This window comes from Lissotriton helveticus, chromosome 4_1 (genome assembly GCF_964261635.1).
Source record: "Lissotriton helveticus chromosome 4_1, aLisHel1.1, whole genome shotgun sequence".
Taxonomy (NCBI): Eukaryota; Metazoa; Chordata; class Amphibia; order Caudata; family Salamandridae; genus Lissotriton; species Lissotriton helveticus.
The window spans coordinates 1,671,766,725-1,671,786,914 of NC_136063.1; the positions used below are offsets into that span (position 1 = coordinate 1,671,766,725).

Sequence of the window (20,190 nt, forward strand, 5' to 3'; positions counted from 1 at the left end):
TCTTATCGCTATCTAGACGGATATAGCTATGTATACATAGATGCATACTTATACGTTGATAAGTATCAGTATAAAACATTGACGTTATGTTTTTCCAAGACCAAATTCTAAGAAATGGGTGAAATAGTAAATCTCATAATTCAAGCAGGTCCCACCAAGATTTGAACTCGGATCGCTGGATTCAGAGTCCAGAGTGCTAACCATTACACCATGGAACCCTCCCATACATGAGTCATTTTTCCATTGAGACAAAAGAGAGCGCATTAGTGCGGGGGCATTTCTTACATTGATGAAACGATATCTCTGTTGAATGCTCATAGTGTAAAGAGCTATAATGTGATTTGATTCTGTTCAGATACATTCTCCTTAACAGTGTTAAATATGCAAACGTTTATCAGGATAGGCAAGTTATATCATAATGATCATCTTTGACTGTAACATATTAAAACATTTTACATTTCCAAACTAATACACCCATTTCTTTGTCTCTCACATGGGCTGCGCCAAAGAGCAATGATTGGCACGTTGGACTTTGCATGCAAAGGTACCAGTCCAAATCTTGGGGGTACTATTTTATTACTCTTGACCTTTTCTATTTCTGTCACCTTTGTTTATTGATAGCTCAAATCCAACACCAGTAGGTTGAAAGAGACAATTATTGATTCCTTTCAAAACGTCCATCAGCTTGAACAAGTTACAGAAATACAAACATTATAATACGTTTACATCACATTCCTACACAAAATAGTGTGACATTAAGAAATCCTATCCTGTTTTTCTGAAATGCATTTCAGAGGCCTGATTCCCAGCATCCCTTTTTGAAGCTTTCTGCGCTATTGATAAGGCGAATTTAGCACATTTTGAAAGAGAAGTGTTCTTAAATCAAACCTAGAGAACCACAATGACGGTATCATTCAGATAGTACAAATGTTTTTTGTATATTAGTATGGAAATTGTGAAATAAAACGTTTTTCATGCTGATTTTCAACAGTCGATCTGCAATCGTGAAACATAAGCTTTTGCTTGGAGGCCTCACAGGTACTGATCTAATTTTCTCTTTTAAGATTATTCACTAATCATATGATATGCTTTGTATAAATCAACTATATTGTTAGATCAAAATTGAGTAAAAAGTGACTATCTCAATATCATGACATATAGAAGAGTAAGGAGAAGAAGCTCATGTTTCAAATGTGGAGAGGCAACAACTTTTCATTATTTTCACCTCTACTAATTATATGCATTTTTATAATGTATGTGTTTATGTTGTCCTATAAATATACAGAGACATATAGCAAGATATAGGGAGATACATACGTGTAAAGTGGATATGTACAAGTTTATAAGTAAATGAGATGTTTTTCCAATTAATAATTCTAAGAACTGAATGGAAAAAGAAAATCGTAAAGTTTAGATAAGTCCCACTGTGATTTGTACTCAGATCCCGGTTTTCAGAGTCTAGAGTGCTAAGCATGATACCATCAAACCACCTGTACCAGGTTGAGCTTTTCATTTTGAGAGAAGAGATTGCATTCACGGGGGAATCTTATATTTTATTGCAAAATCGTATCTCACATAAAAAGTACTGTTCAACAGAGTGATAGCGTTACTTGAGTCATCTGGGCAACATCCTTCCCTAACATAGTTCAATATGCAAAAGTTGAACAGAATAGAAAAGTAATAACATTCTGTTGGTCTTTGACTGTAGAACATTAAAAACTTTGAAATGTTCACATTGCTGCAGCAATTTGCTCCCTTGTCACATGGGAGGTTCCATGGTGTAATGGTTAGCACTTTGGACTTTGAATCCAAGGATCCGAGTTCAAATCTCGGTGGGACCACTTTCATGACTGTTGATCAAATCTTTTTCTGTCAAGTGTATTCATAAATATCACAAATCTAACACGGGTAGAGTGAAACATTAATTTATTGATTGTATTCTGAAAGTCTATTCGATGTGAGCAAATGATAGAACTTTTAGAAAACATGGAAATTAAATGGCTCAAAATAATGAGACATTTTGCGAGCTGACTCTGTTTTCTCAAACTCATCACAGGGGGCTGATGCAAGATATTACTTTCTTAAATCTTACTGTTATTGATAAGGGGAAGATGGAACTTTTTAATTGGAAATCCTTCATTAAAACAAAACTTGAGGAATCAAATTGTGTATTATGGGGACAGAAGATATGACGTTTTGAATAACAATCGTGAAATTCAGACACACATATATTTACACTCTGATTTTCTAAAGTAAATCCATAACCATAAAGTAAAATCTTTCGAAAGACGTGTCAAAGGTAATAATCTGAATTTCTCTTTCAAAGAAATTCACAATTAAATGCACTGTGTAAGTCAAGCATGTTGTCATATAAGAAATCAGCAAAAATTAACTATCTCATTACTGGTCATATAGATGAGAGAGGAAATGAACCTAACGTTTAAATTGTGGATGGGAAACAACAGTTTTTAGTTTTCAGCTTCAATACATATGTTTATGAATAATTGATTTCTTTATATAGTCTTATCGCTATCTAGACGGATATAGCTATGTATACATAGATGCATACTTATACGTTGATAAGTATCAGTATAAAACATTGACGTTATGTTTTTCCAAGACCAAATTCTAAGAAATGGGTGAAATAGTAAATCTCATAATTCAAGCAGGTCCCACCGAGATTTGAACTCGGATCGCTGGATTCAGAGTCCAGAGTGCTAACCATTACACCATGGAACCCTCCCATACATGAGTCATTTTTCCATTGAGACAAAAGAGAGCGCATTAGTGCGGGGGCATTTCTTACATTGATGAAACGATATCTCTGTTGAATGCTCATAGTGTAAAGAGCTATAATGTGATTTGATTCTGTTCAGATACATTCTCCTTAACAGTGTTAAATATGCAAACGTTTATCAGGATAGGCAAGTTATATCATAATGATCATCTTTGACTGTAACATATTAAAACATTTTACATTTCCAAACTAATACACCCATTTCTTTGTCTCTCACATGGGCTGCGCCAAAGAGCAATGATTGGCACGTTGGACTTTGCATGCAAAGGTACCAGTCCAAATCTTGGGGGTACTATTTTATTACTCTTGACCTTTTCTATTTCTGTCACCTTTGTTTATTGATAGCTCAAATCCAACACCAGTAGGTTGAAAGAGACAATTATTGATTCCTTTCAAAACGTCCATCAGCTTGAACAAGTTACAGAAATACAAACATTATAATACGTTTACATCACATTCCTACACAAAATAGTGTGACATTAAGAAATCCTATCCTGTTTTTCTGAAATGCATTTCAGAGGCCTGATTCCCAGCATCCCTTTTTGAAGCTTTCTGCGCTATTGATAAGGCGAATTTAGCACATTTTGAAAGAGAAGTGTTCTTAAATCAAACCTAGAGAACCACAATGACGGTATCATTCAGATAGTACAAATGTTTTTTGTATATTAGTATGGAAATTGTGAAATAAAACGTTTTTCATGCTGATTTTCAACAGTCGATCTGCAATCGTGAAACATAAGCTTTTGCTTGGAGGCCTCACAGGTACTGATCTAATTTTCTCTTTTAAGATTATTCACTAATCATATGATATGCTTTGTATAAATCAACTATATTGTTAGATCAAAATTGAGTAAAAAGTGACTATCTCAATATCATGACATATAGAAGAGTAAGGAGAAGAAGCTCATGTTTCAAATGTGGAGAGGCAACAACTTTTCATTATTTTCACCTCTACTAATTATATGCATTTTTATAATGTATGTGTTTATGTTGTCCTATAAATATACAGAGACATATAGCAAGATATAGGGAGATACATACGTGTAAAGTGGATATGTACAAGTTTACAAGTAAATGAGATGTTTTTCCAATTAATAATTCTAAGAACTGAATGGAAAAGAAAATCGTAAAGTTTAGATAAGTCCCACTGTGATTTGTACTCAGATCCCGGTTTTCAGAGTCTAGAGTGCTAAGCATGATACCATCAAACCACCTGTACCAGGTTGAGCTTTTCATTTTGAGAGAAGAGATTGCATTCACGGGGGAATCTTATATTTTATTGCAAAATCGTATCTCACATAAAAAGTACTGTTCAACAGAGTGATAGCGTTACTTGAGTCCTCTGGGCAACATCCTTCCCTAACATAGTTCAATATGCAAAAATTGAACAGAATAGAAAAGTAATAACATTCTGTTGGTCTTTGACTGTAGAACATTAAAAACTTTGAAATGTTCACATTGCTGCAGCAATTTGCTCCCTTGTCTCATGGGAGGTTCCATGGTGTAATGGTTAGCACTTTGGACTTTGAATCCAAGGATCTGAGTTCAAATCTCGGTGGGACCACTTTCATGACTGTTGATCAAATCTTTTTCTGTCAAGTGTATTCATAAATATCACAAATCTAACACGGGTAGAGTAAAACATTAATTTATTGATTGTATTCTGAAAGTCTATTCGATGTGAGCAAATGATAGAACTTTTAGAAAACATGGAAATTAAATGGCTCAAAATAATGAGACATTTTGCGAGCTGACTCTGTTTTCTCAAACTCATCACAGGGGGCTGATGCAAGATATTACTTTCTTAAATCTTACTGTTATTGATAAGGGGAAGATGGAACATTTTAATTGGAAATCCTTCATTAAAACAAAACTTGAGGAATCAAATTGTGTATTATGGGGACAGAAGATATGACGTTTTGAATAACAATCGTGAAATTCAGACACACATATATTTACACTCTGATTTTCTAAAGTAAATCCATAACCATGAAGTAAAATCTTTCGAAAGACGTGTCAAAGGTAATAATCTGAATTTCTCTTTCAAAGAAATTCACAATTAAATGCACTGTGTAAGTCAAGCATGTTGTCATATAAGAAATCAGCAAACATTAACTATCTCATTACTGGTCATATAGATGAGAGAGGAAATGAACCTAACGTTTAAATTGTGGATGGGAAACAACAGTTTTTAGTTTTCAGCTTCAATACATATGTTTATGAATAATTGATTTCTTTATATAGTCTTATCGCTATCTAGACGGATATAGCTATGTATACATAGATGCATACTTATACGTTGATAAGTATCAGTATAAAACATTGACGTTATGTTTTTCCAAGACCAAATTCTAAGAAATGGGTGAAATAGTAAATCTCATAATTCAAGCAGGTCCCACCAAGATTTGAACTCGGATCGCTGGATTCAGAGTCCAGAGTGCTAACCATTACACCATGGAACCCTCCCATACATGAGTCATTTTTCCATTGAGACAAAAGAGAGCGCATTAGTGCGGGGGCATTTCTTACATTGATGAAACGATATCTCTGTTGAATGCTCATAGTGTAAAGAGCTATAATGTGATTTGATTCTGTTCAGATACATTCTCCTTAACAGTGTTAAATATGCAAACGTTTATCAGGATAGGCAAGTTATATCATAATGATCATCTTTGACTGTAACATATTAAAACATTTTACATTTCCAAACTAATACACCCATTTCTTTGTCTCTCACATGGGCTGCGCCAAAGAGCAATGATTGGCACGTTGGACTTTGCATGCAAAGGTACCAGTCCAAATCTTGGGGGTACTATTTTATTACTCTTGACCTTTTCTATTTCTGTCACCTTTGTTTATTGATAGCTCAAATCCAACACCAGTAGGTTGAAAGAGACAATTATTGATTCCTTTCAAAACGTCCATCAGCTTGAACAAGTTACAGAAATACAAACATTATAATACGTTTACATCACATTCCTACACAAAATAGTGTGACATTAAGAAATCCTATCCTGTTTTTCTGAAATGCATTTCAGAGGCCTGATTCCCAGCATCCCTTTTTGAAGCTTTCTGCGCTATTGATAAGGCGAATTTAGCACATTTTGAAAGAGAAGTGTTCTTAAATCAAACCTAGAGAACCACAATGACGGTATCATTCAGATAGTACAAATGTTTTTTGTATATTAGTATGGAAATTGTGAAATAAAACGTTTTTCATGCTGATTTTCAACAGTCGATCTGCAATCGTGAGACATAAGCTTTTGCTTGGAGGCCTCACAGGTACTGATCTAATTTTCTCTTTTAAGATTATTCACAAATCATATGATATGCTTTGTATAAATCAACTATATTGTTAGATCAAAATTGAGTAAAAAGTGACTATCTCAATTTCATGACATATAGAAGAGTAAGGAGAAGAAGCTCATGTTTCAAATGTGGAGAGGCAACAACTTTTCATTATTTTCACCTCTACTAATTATATGCATTTTTATAATGTATGTGTTTATGTTGTCCTATAAATATACAGAGACATATAGCAAGATATAGGGAGATACATACGTGTAAAGTGGATATGTACAAGTTTACAAGTAAATGAGATGTTTTTCCAATTAATAATTCTAAGAACTGAATGGAAAAGAAAATCGTAAAGTTTAGATAAGTCCCACTGTGATTTGTACTCAGATCCCGGTTTTCAGAGTCTAGAGTGCTAAGCATGATACCATCAAACCACCTGTACCAGGTTGAGCTTTTCATTTTGAGAGAAGAGATTGCATTCACGGGGGAATCTTATATTTTATTGCAAAATCGTATCTCACATAAAAAGTACTGTTCAACAGAGTGATAGCGTTACTTGAGTCCTCTGGGCAACATCCTTCCCTAACATAGTTCAATATGCAAAAATTGAACAGAATAGAAAAGTAATAACATTCTGTTGGTCTTTGACTGTAGAACATTAAAAACTTTGAAATGTTCACATTGCTGCAGCAATTTGCTCCCTTGTCTCATGGGAGGTTCCATGGTGTAATGGTTAGCACTTTGGACTTTGAATCCAAGGATCTGAGTTCAAATCTCGGTGGGACCACTTTCATGACTGTTGATCAAATCTTTTTCTGTCAAGTGTATTCATAAATATCACAAATCTAACACGGGTAGAGTAAAACATTAATTTATTGATTGTATTCTGAAAGTCTATTCGATGTGAGCAAATGATAGAACTTTTAGAAAACATGGAAATTAAATGGCTCAAAATAATGAGACATTTTGCGAGCTGACTCTGTTTTCTCAAACTCATCACAGGGGGCTGATGCAAGATATTACTTTCTTAAATCTTACTGTTATTGATAAGGGGAAGATGGAACATTTTAATTGGAAATCCTTCATTAAAACAAAACTTGAGGAATCAAATTGTGTATTATGGGGACAGAAGATATGACGTTTTGAATAACAATCGTGAAATTCAGACACACATATATTTACACTCTGATTTTCTAAAGTAAATCCATAACCATGAAGTAAAATCTTTCGAAAGACGTGTCAAAGGTAATAATCTGAATTTCTCTTTCAAAGAAATTCACAATTAAATGCACTGTGTAAGTCAAGCATGTTGTCATATAAGAAATCAGCAAACATTAACTATCTCATTACTGGTCATATAGATGAGAGAGGAAATGAACCTAACGTTTAAATTGTGGATGGGAAACAACAGTTTTTAGTTTTCAGCTTCAATACATATGTTTATGAATAATTGATTTCTTTATATAGTCTTATCGCTATCTAGACGGATATAGCTATGTATACATAGATGCATACTTATACGTTGATAAGTATCAGTATAAAACATTGACGTTATGTTTTTCCAAGACCAAATTCTAAGAAATGGGTGAAATAGTAAATCTCATAATTCAAGCAGGTCCCACCAAGATTTGAACTCGGATCGCTGGATTCAGAGTCCAGAGTGCTAACCATTACACCATGGAACCCTCCCATACATGAGTCATTTTTCCATTGAGACAAAAGAGAGCGCATTAGTGCGGGGGCATTTCTTACATTGATGAAACGATATCTCTGTTGAATGCTCATAGTGTAAAGAGCTATAATGTGATTTGATTCTGTTCAGATACATTCTCCTTAACAGTGTTAAATATGCAAACGTTTATCAGGATAGGCAAGTTATATCATAATGATCATCTTTGACTGTAACATATTAAAACATTTTACATTTCCAAACTAATACACCCATTTCTTTGTCTCTCACATGGGCTGCGCCAAAGAGCAATGATTGGCACGTTGGACTTTGCATGCAAAGGTACCAGTCCAAATCTTGGGGGTACTATTTTATTACTCTTGACCTTTTCTATTTCTGTCACCTTTGTTTATTGATAGCTCAAATCCAACACCAGTAGGTTGAAAGAGACAATTATTGATTCCTTTCAAAACGTCCATCAGCTTGAACAAGTTACAGAAATACAAACATTATAATACGTTTACATCACATTCCTACACAAAATAGTGTGACATTAAGAAATCCTATCCTGTTTTTCTGAAATGCATTTCAGAGGCCTGATTCCCAGCATCCCTTTTTGAAGCTTTCTGCGCTATTGATAAGGCGAATTTAGCACATTTTGAAAGAGAAGTGTTCTTAAATCAAACCTAGAGAACCACAATGACGGTATCATTCAGATAGTACAAATGTTTTTTGTATATTAGTATGGAAATTGTGAAATAAAACGTTTTTCATGCTGATTTTCAACAGTCGATCTGCAATCGTGAGACATAAGCTTTTGCTTGGAGGCCTCACAGGTACTGATCTAATTTTCTCTTTTAAGATTATTCACAAATCATATGATATGCTTTGTATAAATCAACTATATTGTTAGATCAAAATTGAGTAAAAAGTGACTATCTCAATTTCATGACATATAGAAGAGTAAGGAGAAGAAGCTCATGTTTCAAATGTGGAGAGGCAACAACTTTTCATTATTTTCACCTCTACTAATTATATGCATTTTTATAATGTATGTGTTTATGTTGTCCTATAAATATACAGAGACATATAGCAAGATATAGGGAGATACATACGTGTAAAGTGGATATGTACAAGTTTACAAGTAAATGAGATGTTTTTCCAATTAATAATTCTAAGAACTGAATGGAAAAGAAAATCGTAAAGTTTAGATAAGTCCCACTGTGATTTGTACTCAGATCCCGGTTTTCAGAGTCTAGAGTGCTAAGCATGATACCATCAAACCACCTGTACCAGGTTGAGCTTTTCATTTTGAGAGAAGAGATTGCATTCACGGGGGAATCTTATATTTTATTGCAAAATCGTATCTCACATAAAAAGTACTGTTCAACAGAGTGATAGCGTTACTTGAGTCATCTGGGCAACATCCTTCCCTAACATAGTTCAATATGCAAAAGTTGAACAGAATAGAAAAGTAATAACATTCTGTTGGTCTTTGACTGTAGAACATTAAAAACTTTGAAATGTTCACATTGCTGCAGCAATTTGCTCCCTTGTCACATGGGAGGTTCCATGGTGTAATGGTTAGCACTTTGGACTTTGAATCCAAGGATCCGAGTTCAAATCTCGGTGGGACCACTTTCATGACTGTTGATCAAATCTTTTTCTGTCAAGTGTATTCATAAATATCACAAATCTAACACGGGTAGAGTGAAACATTAATTTATTGATTGTATTCTGAAAGTCTATTCGATGTGAGCAAATGATAGAACTTTTAGAAAACATGGAAATTAAATGGCTCAAAATAATGAGACATTTTGCGAGCTGACTCTGTTTTCTCAAACTCATCACAGGGGGCTGATGCAAGATATTACTTTCTTAAATCTTACTGTTATTGATAAGGGGAAGATGGAACTTTTTAATTGGAAATCCTTCATTAAAACAAAACTTGAGGAATCAAATTGTGTATTATGGGGACAGAAGATATGACGTTTTGAATAACAATCGTGAAATTCAGACACACATATATTTACACTCTGATTTTCTAAAGTAAATCCATAACCATAAAGTAAAATCTTTCGAAAGACGTGTCAAAGGTAATAATCTGAATTTCTCTTTCAAAGAAATTCACAATTAAATGCACTGTGTAAGTCAAGCATGTTGTCATATAAGAAATCAGCAAAAATTAACTATCTCATTACTGGTCATATAGATGAGAGAGGAAATGAACCTAACGTTTAAATTGTGGATGGGAAACAACAGTTTTTAGTTTTCAGCTTCAATACATATGTTTATGAATAATTGATTTCTTTATATAGTCTTATCGCTATCTAGACGGATATAGCTATGTATACATAGATGCATACTTATACGTTGATAAGTATCAGTATAAAACATTGACGTTATGTTTTTCCAAGACCAAATTCTAAGAAATGGGTGAAATAGTAAATCTCATAATTCAAGCAGGTCCCACCGAGATTTGAACTCGGATCGCTGGATTCAGAGTCCAGAGTGCTAACCATTACACCATGGAACCCTCCCATACATGAGTCATTTTTCCATTGAGACAAAAGAGAGCGCATTAGTGCGGGGGCATTTCTTACATTGATGAAACGATATCTCTGTTGAATGCTCATAGTGTAAAGAGCTATAATGTGATTTGATTCTGTTCAGATACATTCTCCTTAACAGTGTTAAATATGCAAACGTTTATCAGGATAGGCAAGTTATATCATAATGATCATCTTTGACTGTAACATATTAAAACATTTTACATTTCCAAACTAATACACCCATTTCTTTGTCTCTCACATGGGCTGCGCCAAAGAGCAATGATTGGCACGTTGGACTTTGCATGCAAAGGTACCAGTCCAAATCTTGGGGGTACTATTTTATTACTCTTGACCTTTTCTATTTCTGTCACCTTTGTTTATTGATAGCTCAAATCCAACACCAGTAGGTTGAAAGAGACAATTATTGATTCCTTTCAAAACGTCCATCAGCTTGAACAAGTTACAGAAATACAAACATTATAATACGTTTACATCACATTCCTACACAAAATAGTGTGACATTAAGAAATCCTATCCTGTTTTTCTGAAATGCATTTCAGAGGCCTGATTCCCAGCATCCCTTTTTGAAGCTTTCTGCGCTATTGATAAGGCGAATTTAGCACATTTTGAAAGAGAAGTGTTCTTAAATCAAACCTAGAGAACCACAATGACGGTATCATTCAGATAGTACAAATGTTTTTTGTATATTAGTATGGAAATTGTGAAATAAAACGTTTTTCATGCTGATTTTCAACAGTCGATCTGCAATCGTGAAACATAAGCTTTTGCTTGGAGGCCTCACAGGTACTGATCTAATTTTCTCTTTTAAGATTATTCACTAATCATATGATATGCTTTGTATAAATCAACTATATTGTTAGATCAAAATTGAGTAAAAAGTGACTATCTCAATATCATGACATATAGAAGAGTAAGGAGAAGAAGCTCATGTTTCAAATGTGGAGAGGCAACAACTTTTCATTATTTTCACCTCTACTAATTATATGCATTTTTATAATGTATGTGTTTATGTTGTCCTATAAATATACAGAGACATATAGCAAGATATAGGGAGATACATACGTGTAAAGTGGATATGTACAAGTTTACAAGTAAATGAGATGTTTTTCCAATTAATAATTCTAAGAACTGAATGGAAAAGAAAATCGTAAAGTTTAGATAAGTCCCACTGTGATTTGTACTCAGATCCCGGTTTTCAGAGTCTAGAGTGCTAAGCATGATACCATCAAACCACCTGTACCAGGTTGAGCTTTTCATTTTGAGAGAAGAGATTGCATTCACGGGGGAATCTTATATTTTATTGCAAAATCGTATCTCACATAAAAAGTACTGTTCAACAGAGTGATAGCGTTACTTGAGTCCTCTGGGCAACATCCTTCCCTAACATAGTTCAATATGCAAAAATTGAACAGAATAGAAAAGTAATAACATTCTGTTGGTCTTTGACTGTAGAACATTAAAAACTTTGAAATGTTCACATTGCTGCAGCAATTTGCTCCCTTGTCTCATGGGAGGTTCCATGGTGTAATGGTTAGCACTTTGGACTTTGAATCCAAGGATCTGAGTTCAAATCTCGGTGGGACCACTTTCATGACTGTTGATCAAATCTTTTTCTGTCAAGTGTATTCATAAATATCACAAATCTAACACGGGTAGAGTAAAACATTAATTTATTGATTGTATTCTGAAAGTCTATTCGATGTGAGCAAATGATAGAACTTTTAGAAAACATGGAAATTAAATGGCTCAAAATAATGAGACATTTTGCGAGCTGACTCTGTTTTCTCAAACTCATCACAGGGGGCTGATGCAAGATATTACTTTCTTAAATCTTACTGTTATTGATAAGGGGAAGATGGAACATTTTAATTGGAAATCCTTCATTAAAACAAAACTTGAGGAATCAAATTGTGTATTATGGGGACAGAAGATATGACGTTTTGAATAACAATCGTGAAATTCAGACACACATATATTTACACTCTGATTTTCTAAAGTAAATCCATAACCATGAAGTAAAATCTTTCGAAAGACGTGTCAAAGGTAATAATCTGAATTTCTCTTTCAAAGAAATTCACAATTAAATGCACTGTGTAAGTCAAGCATGTTGTCATATAAGAAATCAGCAAAAATTAACTATCTCATTACTGGTCATATAGATGAGAGAGGAAATGAACCTAACGTTTAAATTGTGGATGGGAAACAACAGTTTTTAGTTTTCAGCTTCAATACATATGTTTATGAATAATTGATTTCTTTATATAGTCTTATCGCTATCTAGACGGATATAGCTATGTATACATAGATGCATACTTATACGTTGATAAGTATCAGTATAAAACATTGACGTTATGTTTTTCCAAGACCAAATTCTAAGAAATGGGTGAAATAGTAAATCTCATAATTCAAGCAGGTCCCACCGAGATTTGAACTCGGATCGCTGGATTCAGAGTCCAGAGTGCTAACCATTACACCATGGAACCCTCCCATACATGAGTCATTTTTCCATTGAGACAAAAGAGAGCGCATTAGTGCGGGGGCATTTCTTACATTGATGAAACGATATCTCTGTTGAATGCTCATAGTGTAAAGAGCTATAATGTGATTTGATTCTGTTCAGATACATTCTCCTTAACAGTGTTAAATATGCAAACGTTTATCAGGATAGGCAAGTTATATCATAATGATCATCTTTGACTGTAACATATTAAAACATTTTACATTTCCAAACTAATACACCCATTTCTTTGTCTCTCACATGGGCTGCGCCAAAGAGCAATGATTGGCACGTTGGACTTTGCATGCAAAGGTACCAGTCCAAATCTTGGGGGTACTATTTTATTACTCTTGACCTTTTCTATTTCTGTCACCTTTGTTTATTGATAGCTCAAATCCAACACCAGTAGGTTGAAAGAGACAATTATTGATTCCTTTCAAAACGTCCATCAGCTTGAACAAGTTACAGAAATACAAACATTATAATACGTTTACATCACATTCCTACACAAAATAGTGTGACATTAAGAAATCCTATCCTGTTTTTCTGAAATGCATTTCAGAGGCCTGATTCCCAGCATCCCTTTTTGAAGCTTTCTGCGCTATTGATAAGGCGAATTTAGCACATTTTGAAAGAGAAGTGTTCTTAAATCAAACCTAGAGAACCACAATGACGGTATCATTCAGATAGTACAAATGTTTTTTGTATATTAGTATGGAAATTGTGAAATAAAACGTTTTTCATGCTGATTTTCAACAGTCGATCTGCAATCGTGAGACATAAGCTTTTGCTTGGAGGCCTCACAGGTACTGATCTAATTTTCTCTTTTAAGATTATTCACAAATCATATGATATGCTTTGTATAAATCAACTATATTGTTAGATCAAAATTGAGTAAAAAGTGACTATCTCAATTTCATGACATATAGAAGAGTAAGGAGAAGAAGCTCATGTTTCAAATGTGGAGAGGCAACAACTTTTCATTATTTTCACCTCTACTAATTATATGCATTTTTATAATGTATGTGTTTATGTTGTCCTATAAATATACAGAGACATATAGCAAGATATAGGGAGATACATACGTGTAAAGTGGATATGTACAAGTTTACAAGTAAATGAGATGTTTTTCCAATTAATAATTCTAAGAACTGAATGGAAAAGAAAATCGTAAAGTTTAGATAAGTCCCACTGTGATTTGTACTCAGATCCCGGTTTTCAGAGTCTAGAGTGCTAAGCATGATACCATCAAACCACCTGTACCAGGTTGAGCTTTTCATTTTGAGAGAAGAGATTGCATTCACGGGGGAATCTTATATTTTATTGCAAAATCGTATCTCACATAAAAAGTACTGTTCAACAGAGTGATAGCGTTACTTGAGTCCTCTGGGCAACATCCTTCCCTAACATAGTTCAATATGCAAAAGTTGAACAGAATAGAAAAGTAATAACATTCTGTTGGTCTTTGACTGTAGAACATTAAAAACTTTGAAATGTTCACATTGCTGCAGCAATTTGCTCCCTTGTCTCATGGGAGGTTCCATGGTGTAATGGTTAGCACTTTGGACTTTGAATCCAAGGATCTGAGTTCAAATCTCAGTGGGACCACTTTCATGACTGTTGATCAAATCTTTTTCTGTCAAGTGTATTCATAAATATCACAAATCTAACACGGGTAGAGTGAAACATTAATTTATTGATTGTATTCTGAAAGTCTATTCGATGTGAGCAAATGATAGAACTTTTAGAAAACATGGAAATTAAATGGCTCAAAATAATGAGACATTTTGCGAGCTGACTCTGTTTTCTCAAACTCATCACAGGGGGCTGATGCAAGATATTACTTTCTTAAATCTTACTGTTATTGATAAGGGGAAGATGGAACTTTTTAATTGGAAATCCTTCATTAAAACAAAACTTGAGGAATCAAATTGTGTATTATGGGGACAGAAGATATGACGTTTTGAATAACAATCGTGAAATTCAGACACACATATATTTACACTCTGATTTTCTAAAGTAAATCCATAACCATGAAGTAAAATCTTTCGAAAGACGTGTCAAAGGTAATAATCTGAATTTCTCTTTCAAAGAAATTCACAATTAAATGCACTGTGTAAGTCAAGCATGTTGTCATATAAGAAATCAGCAAAAATTAACTATCTCATTACTGGTCATATAGATGAGAGAGGAAATGAACCTAACGTTTAAATTGTGGATGGGAAACAACAGTTTTTAGTTTTCAGCTTCAATACATATGTTTATGAATAATTGATTTCTTTATATAGTCTTATCGCTATCTAGACGGATATAGCTATGTATACATAGATGCATACTTATACGTTGATAAGTATCAGTATAAAACATTGACGTTATGTTTTTCCAAGACCAAATTCTAAGAAATGGGTGAAATAGTAAATCTCATAATTCAAGCAGGTCCCACCGAGATTTGAACTCGGATCGCTGGATTCAGAGTCCAGAGTGCTAACCATTACACCATGGAACCCTCCCATACATGAGTCATTTTTCCATTGAGACAAAAGAGAGCGCATTAGTGCGGGGGCATTTCTTACATTGATGAAACGATATCTCTGTTGAATGCTCATAGTGTAAAGAGCTATAATGTGATTTGATTCTGTTCAGATACATTCTCCTTAACAGTGTTAAATATGCAAACGTTTATCAGGATAGGCAAGTTATATCATAATGATCATCTTTGACTGTAACATATTAAAACATTTTACATTTCCAAACTAATACACCCATTTCTTTGTCTCTCACATGGGCTGCGCCAAAGAGCAATGATTGGCACGTTGGACTTTGCATGCAAAGGTACCAGTCCAAATCTTGGGGGTACTATTTTATTACTCTTGACCTTTTCTATTTCTGTCACCTTTGTTTATTGATAGCTCAAATCCAACACCAGTAGGTTGAAAGAGACAATTATTGATTCCTTTCAAAACGTCCATCAGCTTGAACAAGTTACAGAAATACAAACATTATAATACGTTTACATCACATTCCTACACAAAATAGTGTGACATTAAGAAATCCTATCCTGTTTTTCTGAAATGCATTTCAGAGGCCTGATTCCCAGCATCCCTTTTTGAAGCTTTCTGCGCTATTGATAAGGCGAATTTAGCACATTTTGAAAGAGAAGTGTTCTTAAATCAAACCTAGAGAACCACAATGACGGTATCATTCAGATAGTACAAATGTTTTTTGTATATTAGTATGGAAATTGTGAAATAAAACGTTTTTCATGCTGATTTTCAACAGTCGATCTGCAATCGTGAGACATAAGCTTTTGCTTGGAGGCCTCACAGGTACTGATCTAATTTTCTCTTTTAAGATTATTCACAAATCATATGATATGCTTTGTATAAATCAACTATATTGTTAGATCAAAATTGAGTAAAAAGTGACTATCTCAATTTCATGACATATAGAAGAGTAAGGAGAAGAAGCTCATGTTTCAAATGTGGAGAGGCAACAACTTTTCATTATTTTCACCTCTACTAATTATATGCATTTTTATAATGTATGTGTTTATGTTGTCCTATAAATATACAGAGACATATAGCAAGATATAGGGAGATACATACGTGTAAAGTGGATATGTACAAGTTTACAAGTAAATGAGATGTTTTTCCAATTAATAATTCTAAGAACTGAATGGAAAAGAAAATCGTAAAGTTTAGATAAGTCCCACTGTGATTTGTACTCAGATCCCGGTTTTCAGAGTCTAGAGTGCTAAGCATGATACCATCAAACCACCTGTACCAGGTTGAGCTTTTCATTTTGAGAGAAGAGATTGCATTCACGGGGGAATCTTATATTTTATTGCAAAATCGTATCTCACATAAAAAGTACTGTTCAACAGAGTGATAGCGTTACTTGAGTCCTCTGGGCAACATCCTTCCCTAACATAGTTCAATATGCAAAAGTTGAACAGAATAGAAAAGTAATAACATTCTGTTGGTCTTTGACTGTAGAACATTAAAAACTTTGAAATGTTCACATTGCTGCAGCAATTTGCTCCCTTGTCTCATGGGAGGTTCCATGGTGTAATGGTTAGCACTTTGGACTTTGAATCCAAGGATCTGAGTTCAAATCTCGGTGGGACCACTTTCATGACTGTTGATCAAATCTTTTTCTGTCAAGTGTATTCATAAATATCACAAATCTAACACGGGTAGAGTGAAACATTAATTTATTGATTGTATTCTGAAAGTCTATTCGATGTGAGCAAATGATAGAACTTTTAGAAAACATGGAAATTAAATGGCTCAAAATAATGAGACATTTTGCGAGCTGACTCTGTTTTCTCAAACTCATCACAGGGGGCTGATGCAAGATATTACTTTCTTAAATCTTACTGTTATTGATAAGGGGAAGATGGAACTTTTTAATTGGAAATCCTTCATTAAAACAAAACTTGAGGAATCAAATTGTGTATTATGGGGACAGAAGATATGACGTTTTGAATAACAATCGTGAAATTCAGACACACATATATTTACACTCTGATTTTCTAAAGTAAATCCATAACCATGAAGTAAAATCTTTCGAAAGACGTGTCAAAGGTAATAATCTGAATTTCTCTTTCAAAGAAATTCACAATTAAATGCACTGTGTAAGTCAAGCATGTTGTCATATAAGAAATCAGCAAAAATTAACTATCTCATTACTGGTCATATAGATGAGAGAGGAAATGAACCTAACGTTTAAATTGTGGATGGGAAACAACAGTTTTTAGTTTTCAGCTTCAATACATATGTTTATGAATAATTGATTTCTTTATATAGTCTTATCGCTATCTAGACGGATATAGCTATGTATACATAGATGCATACTTATACGTTGATAAGTATCAGTATAAAACATTGACGTTATGTTTTTCCAAGACCAAATTCTAAGAAATGGGTGAAATAGTAAATCTCATAATTCAAGCAGGTCCCACCGAGATTTGAACTCGGATCGCTGGATTCAGAGTCCAGAGTGCTAACCATTACACCATGGAACCCTCCCATACATGAGTCATTTTTCCATTGAGACAAAAGAGAGCGCATTAGTGCGGGGGCATTTCTTACATTGATGAAACGATATCTCTGTTGAATGCTCATAGTGTAAAGAGCTATAATGTGATTTGATTCTGTTCAGATACATTCTCCTTAACAGTGTTAAATATGCAAACGTTTATCAGGATAGGCAAGTTATATCATAATGATCATCTTTGACTGTAACATATTAAAACATTTTACATTTCCAAACTAATACACCCATTTCTTTGTCTCTCACATGGGCTGCGCCAAAGAGCAATGATTGGCACGTTGGACTTTGCATGCAAAGGTACCAGTCCAAATCTTGGGGGTACTATTTTATTACTCTTGACCTTTTCTATTTCTGTCACCTTTGTTTATTGATAGCTCAAATCCAACACCAGTAGGTTGAAAGAGACAATTATTGATTCCTTTCAAAACGTCCATCAGCTTGAACAAGTTACAGAAATACAAACATTATAATACGTTTACATCACATTCCTACACAAAATAGTGTGACATTAAGAAATCCTATCCTGTTTTTCTGAAATGCATTTCAGAGGCCTGATTTCCAGCATCCCTTTTTGAAGCTTTCTGCGCTATTGATAAGGCGAATTTAGCACATTTTGAAAGAGAAGTGTTCTTAAATCAAACCTAGAGAACCACAATGACGGTATCATTCAGATAGTACAAATGTTTTTTGTATATTAGTATGGAAATTGTGAAATAAAACGTTTTTCATGCTGATTTTCAACAGTCGATCTGCAATCGTGAGACATAAGCTTTTGCTTGGAGGCCTCACAGGTACTGATCTAATTTTCTCTTTTAAGATTATTCACAAATCATATGATATGCTTTGTATAAATCAACTATATTGTTAGATCAAAATTGAGTAAAAAGTGACTATCTCAATTTCATGACATATAGAAGAGTAAGGAGAAGAAGCTCATGTTTCAAATGTGGAGAGGCAACAACTTTTCATTATTTTCACCTCTACTAATTATATGCATTTTTATAATGTATGTGTTTATGTTGTCCTATAAATATACAGAGACATATAGCAAGATATAGGGAGATACATACGTGTAAAGTGGATATGTACAAGTTTACAAGTAAATGAGATGTTTTTCCAATTAATAATTCTAAGAACTGAATGGAAAAGAAAATCGTAAAGTTTAGATAAGTCCCACTGTGATTTGTACTCAGATCCCGGTTTTCAGAGTCTAGAGTGCTAAGCATGATACCATCAAACCACCTGTACCAGGTTGAGCTTTTCATTTTGAGAGAAGAGATTGCATTCACGGGGGAATCTTATATTTTATTGCAAAATCGTATCTCACATAAAAAGTACTGTTCAACAGAGTGATAGCGTTACTTGAGTCCTCTGGGCAACATCCTTCCCTAACATAGTTCAATATGCAAAAGTTGAACAGAATAGAAAAGTAATAACATTCTGTTGGTCTTTGACTGTAGAACATTAAAAACTTTGAAATGTTCACATTGCTGCAGCAATTTGCTCCCTTGTCTCATGGGAGGTTCCATGGTGTAATGGTTAGCACTTTGGACTTTGAATCCAAGGATCTGAGTTCAAATCTCGGTGGGACCACTTTCATGACTGTTGATCAAATCTTTTTCTGTCAAGTGTATTCATAAATATCACAAATCTAACACGGGTAGAGTGAAACATTAATTTATTGATTGTATTCTGAAAGTCTATTCGATGTGAGCAAATGATAGAACTTTTAGAAAACATGGAAATTAAATGGCTCAAAATAATGAGACATTTTGCGAGCTGACTCTGTTTTCTCAAACTCATCACAGGGGGCTGATGCAAGATATTACTTTCTTAAATCTTACTGTTATTGATAAGGGGAAGATGGAACTTTTTAATTGGAAATCCTTCATTAAAACAAAACTTGAGGAATCAAATTGTGTATTATGGGGACAGAAGATATGACGTTTTGAATAACAATCGTGAAATTCAGACACACATATATTTACACTCTGATTTTCTAAAGTAAATCCATAACCATGAAGTAAAATCTTTCGAAAGACGTGTCAAAGGTAATAATCTGAATTTCTCTTTCAAAGAAATTCACAATTAAATGCACTGTGTAAGTCAAGCATGTTGTCATATAAGAAATCAGCAAAAATTAACTATCTCATTACTGGTCATATAGATGAGAGAGGAAATGAACCTAACGTTTAAATTGTGGATGGGAAACAACAGTTTTTAGTTTTCAGCTTCAATACATATGTTTATGAATAATTGATTTCTTTATATAGTCTTATCGCTATCTAGACGGATATAGCTA

The 20,190-nt window shown here is 34.0% G+C and overlaps 16 non-coding genes across 16 annotated transcripts; 8 read left to right on the plus strand and 8 right to left on the minus strand.

The window, feature by feature from the left end:
- Positions 1–146: 146 nt before the first annotated feature.
- TRNAQ-CUG (transfer RNA glutamine (anticodon CUG)) lies at positions 147–218 on the minus strand. The gene has a single exon. It is a non-coding gene; the product is annotated as a tRNA-Gln (tRNA).
- A 1,551-nt stretch (positions 219–1,769) lies between these two features.
- On the plus strand, positions 1,770–1,841 carry TRNAQ-UUG (transfer RNA glutamine (anticodon UUG)). Its single transcript has one exon. It is a non-coding gene; the product is annotated as a tRNA-Gln (tRNA).
- An 826-nt stretch (positions 1,842–2,667) lies between these two features.
- Positions 2,668–2,739, minus strand: TRNAQ-CUG (transfer RNA glutamine (anticodon CUG)). The gene has a single exon. It is a non-coding gene; the product is annotated as a tRNA-Gln (tRNA).
- Positions 2,740–4,289: 1,550 nt separating this feature from the next.
- TRNAQ-UUG (transfer RNA glutamine (anticodon UUG)) lies at positions 4,290–4,361 on the plus strand. Its single transcript has one exon. It is a non-coding gene; the product is annotated as a tRNA-Gln (tRNA).
- An 826-nt stretch (positions 4,362–5,187) lies between these two features.
- TRNAQ-CUG (transfer RNA glutamine (anticodon CUG)) lies at positions 5,188–5,259 on the minus strand. Its single transcript has one exon. It is a non-coding gene; the product is annotated as a tRNA-Gln (tRNA).
- Positions 5,260–6,809: 1,550 nt separating this feature from the next.
- On the plus strand, positions 6,810–6,881 carry TRNAQ-UUG (transfer RNA glutamine (anticodon UUG)). Its single transcript has one exon. It is a non-coding gene; the product is annotated as a tRNA-Gln (tRNA).
- Positions 6,882–7,707: 826 nt separating this feature from the next.
- On the minus strand, positions 7,708–7,779 carry TRNAQ-CUG (transfer RNA glutamine (anticodon CUG)). Its single transcript has one exon. It is a non-coding gene; the product is annotated as a tRNA-Gln (tRNA).
- Positions 7,780–9,329: 1,550 nt separating this feature from the next.
- TRNAQ-UUG (transfer RNA glutamine (anticodon UUG)) lies at positions 9,330–9,401 on the plus strand. Its single transcript has one exon. It is a non-coding gene; the product is annotated as a tRNA-Gln (tRNA).
- Positions 9,402–10,227: 826 nt separating this feature from the next.
- Positions 10,228–10,299, minus strand: TRNAQ-CUG (transfer RNA glutamine (anticodon CUG)). The gene has a single exon. It is a non-coding gene; the product is annotated as a tRNA-Gln (tRNA).
- Positions 10,300–11,849: 1,550 nt separating this feature from the next.
- On the plus strand, positions 11,850–11,921 carry TRNAQ-UUG (transfer RNA glutamine (anticodon UUG)). The gene has a single exon. It is a non-coding gene; the product is annotated as a tRNA-Gln (tRNA).
- An 826-nt stretch (positions 11,922–12,747) lies between these two features.
- TRNAQ-CUG (transfer RNA glutamine (anticodon CUG)) lies at positions 12,748–12,819 on the minus strand. The gene has a single exon. It is a non-coding gene; the product is annotated as a tRNA-Gln (tRNA).
- Positions 12,820–14,369: 1,550 nt separating this feature from the next.
- TRNAQ-UUG (transfer RNA glutamine (anticodon UUG)) lies at positions 14,370–14,441 on the plus strand. The gene has a single exon. It is a non-coding gene; the product is annotated as a tRNA-Gln (tRNA).
- Positions 14,442–15,267: 826 nt separating this feature from the next.
- On the minus strand, positions 15,268–15,339 carry TRNAQ-CUG (transfer RNA glutamine (anticodon CUG)). The gene has a single exon. It is a non-coding gene; the product is annotated as a tRNA-Gln (tRNA).
- A 1,550-nt stretch (positions 15,340–16,889) lies between these two features.
- TRNAQ-UUG (transfer RNA glutamine (anticodon UUG)) lies at positions 16,890–16,961 on the plus strand. Its single transcript has one exon. It is a non-coding gene; the product is annotated as a tRNA-Gln (tRNA).
- Positions 16,962–17,787: 826 nt separating this feature from the next.
- On the minus strand, positions 17,788–17,859 carry TRNAQ-CUG (transfer RNA glutamine (anticodon CUG)). The gene has a single exon. It is a non-coding gene; the product is annotated as a tRNA-Gln (tRNA).
- Positions 17,860–19,409: 1,550 nt separating this feature from the next.
- On the plus strand, positions 19,410–19,481 carry TRNAQ-UUG (transfer RNA glutamine (anticodon UUG)). Its single transcript has one exon. It is a non-coding gene; the product is annotated as a tRNA-Gln (tRNA).
- The last annotated feature ends 709 nt before the right edge of the window (positions 19,482–20,190 follow it).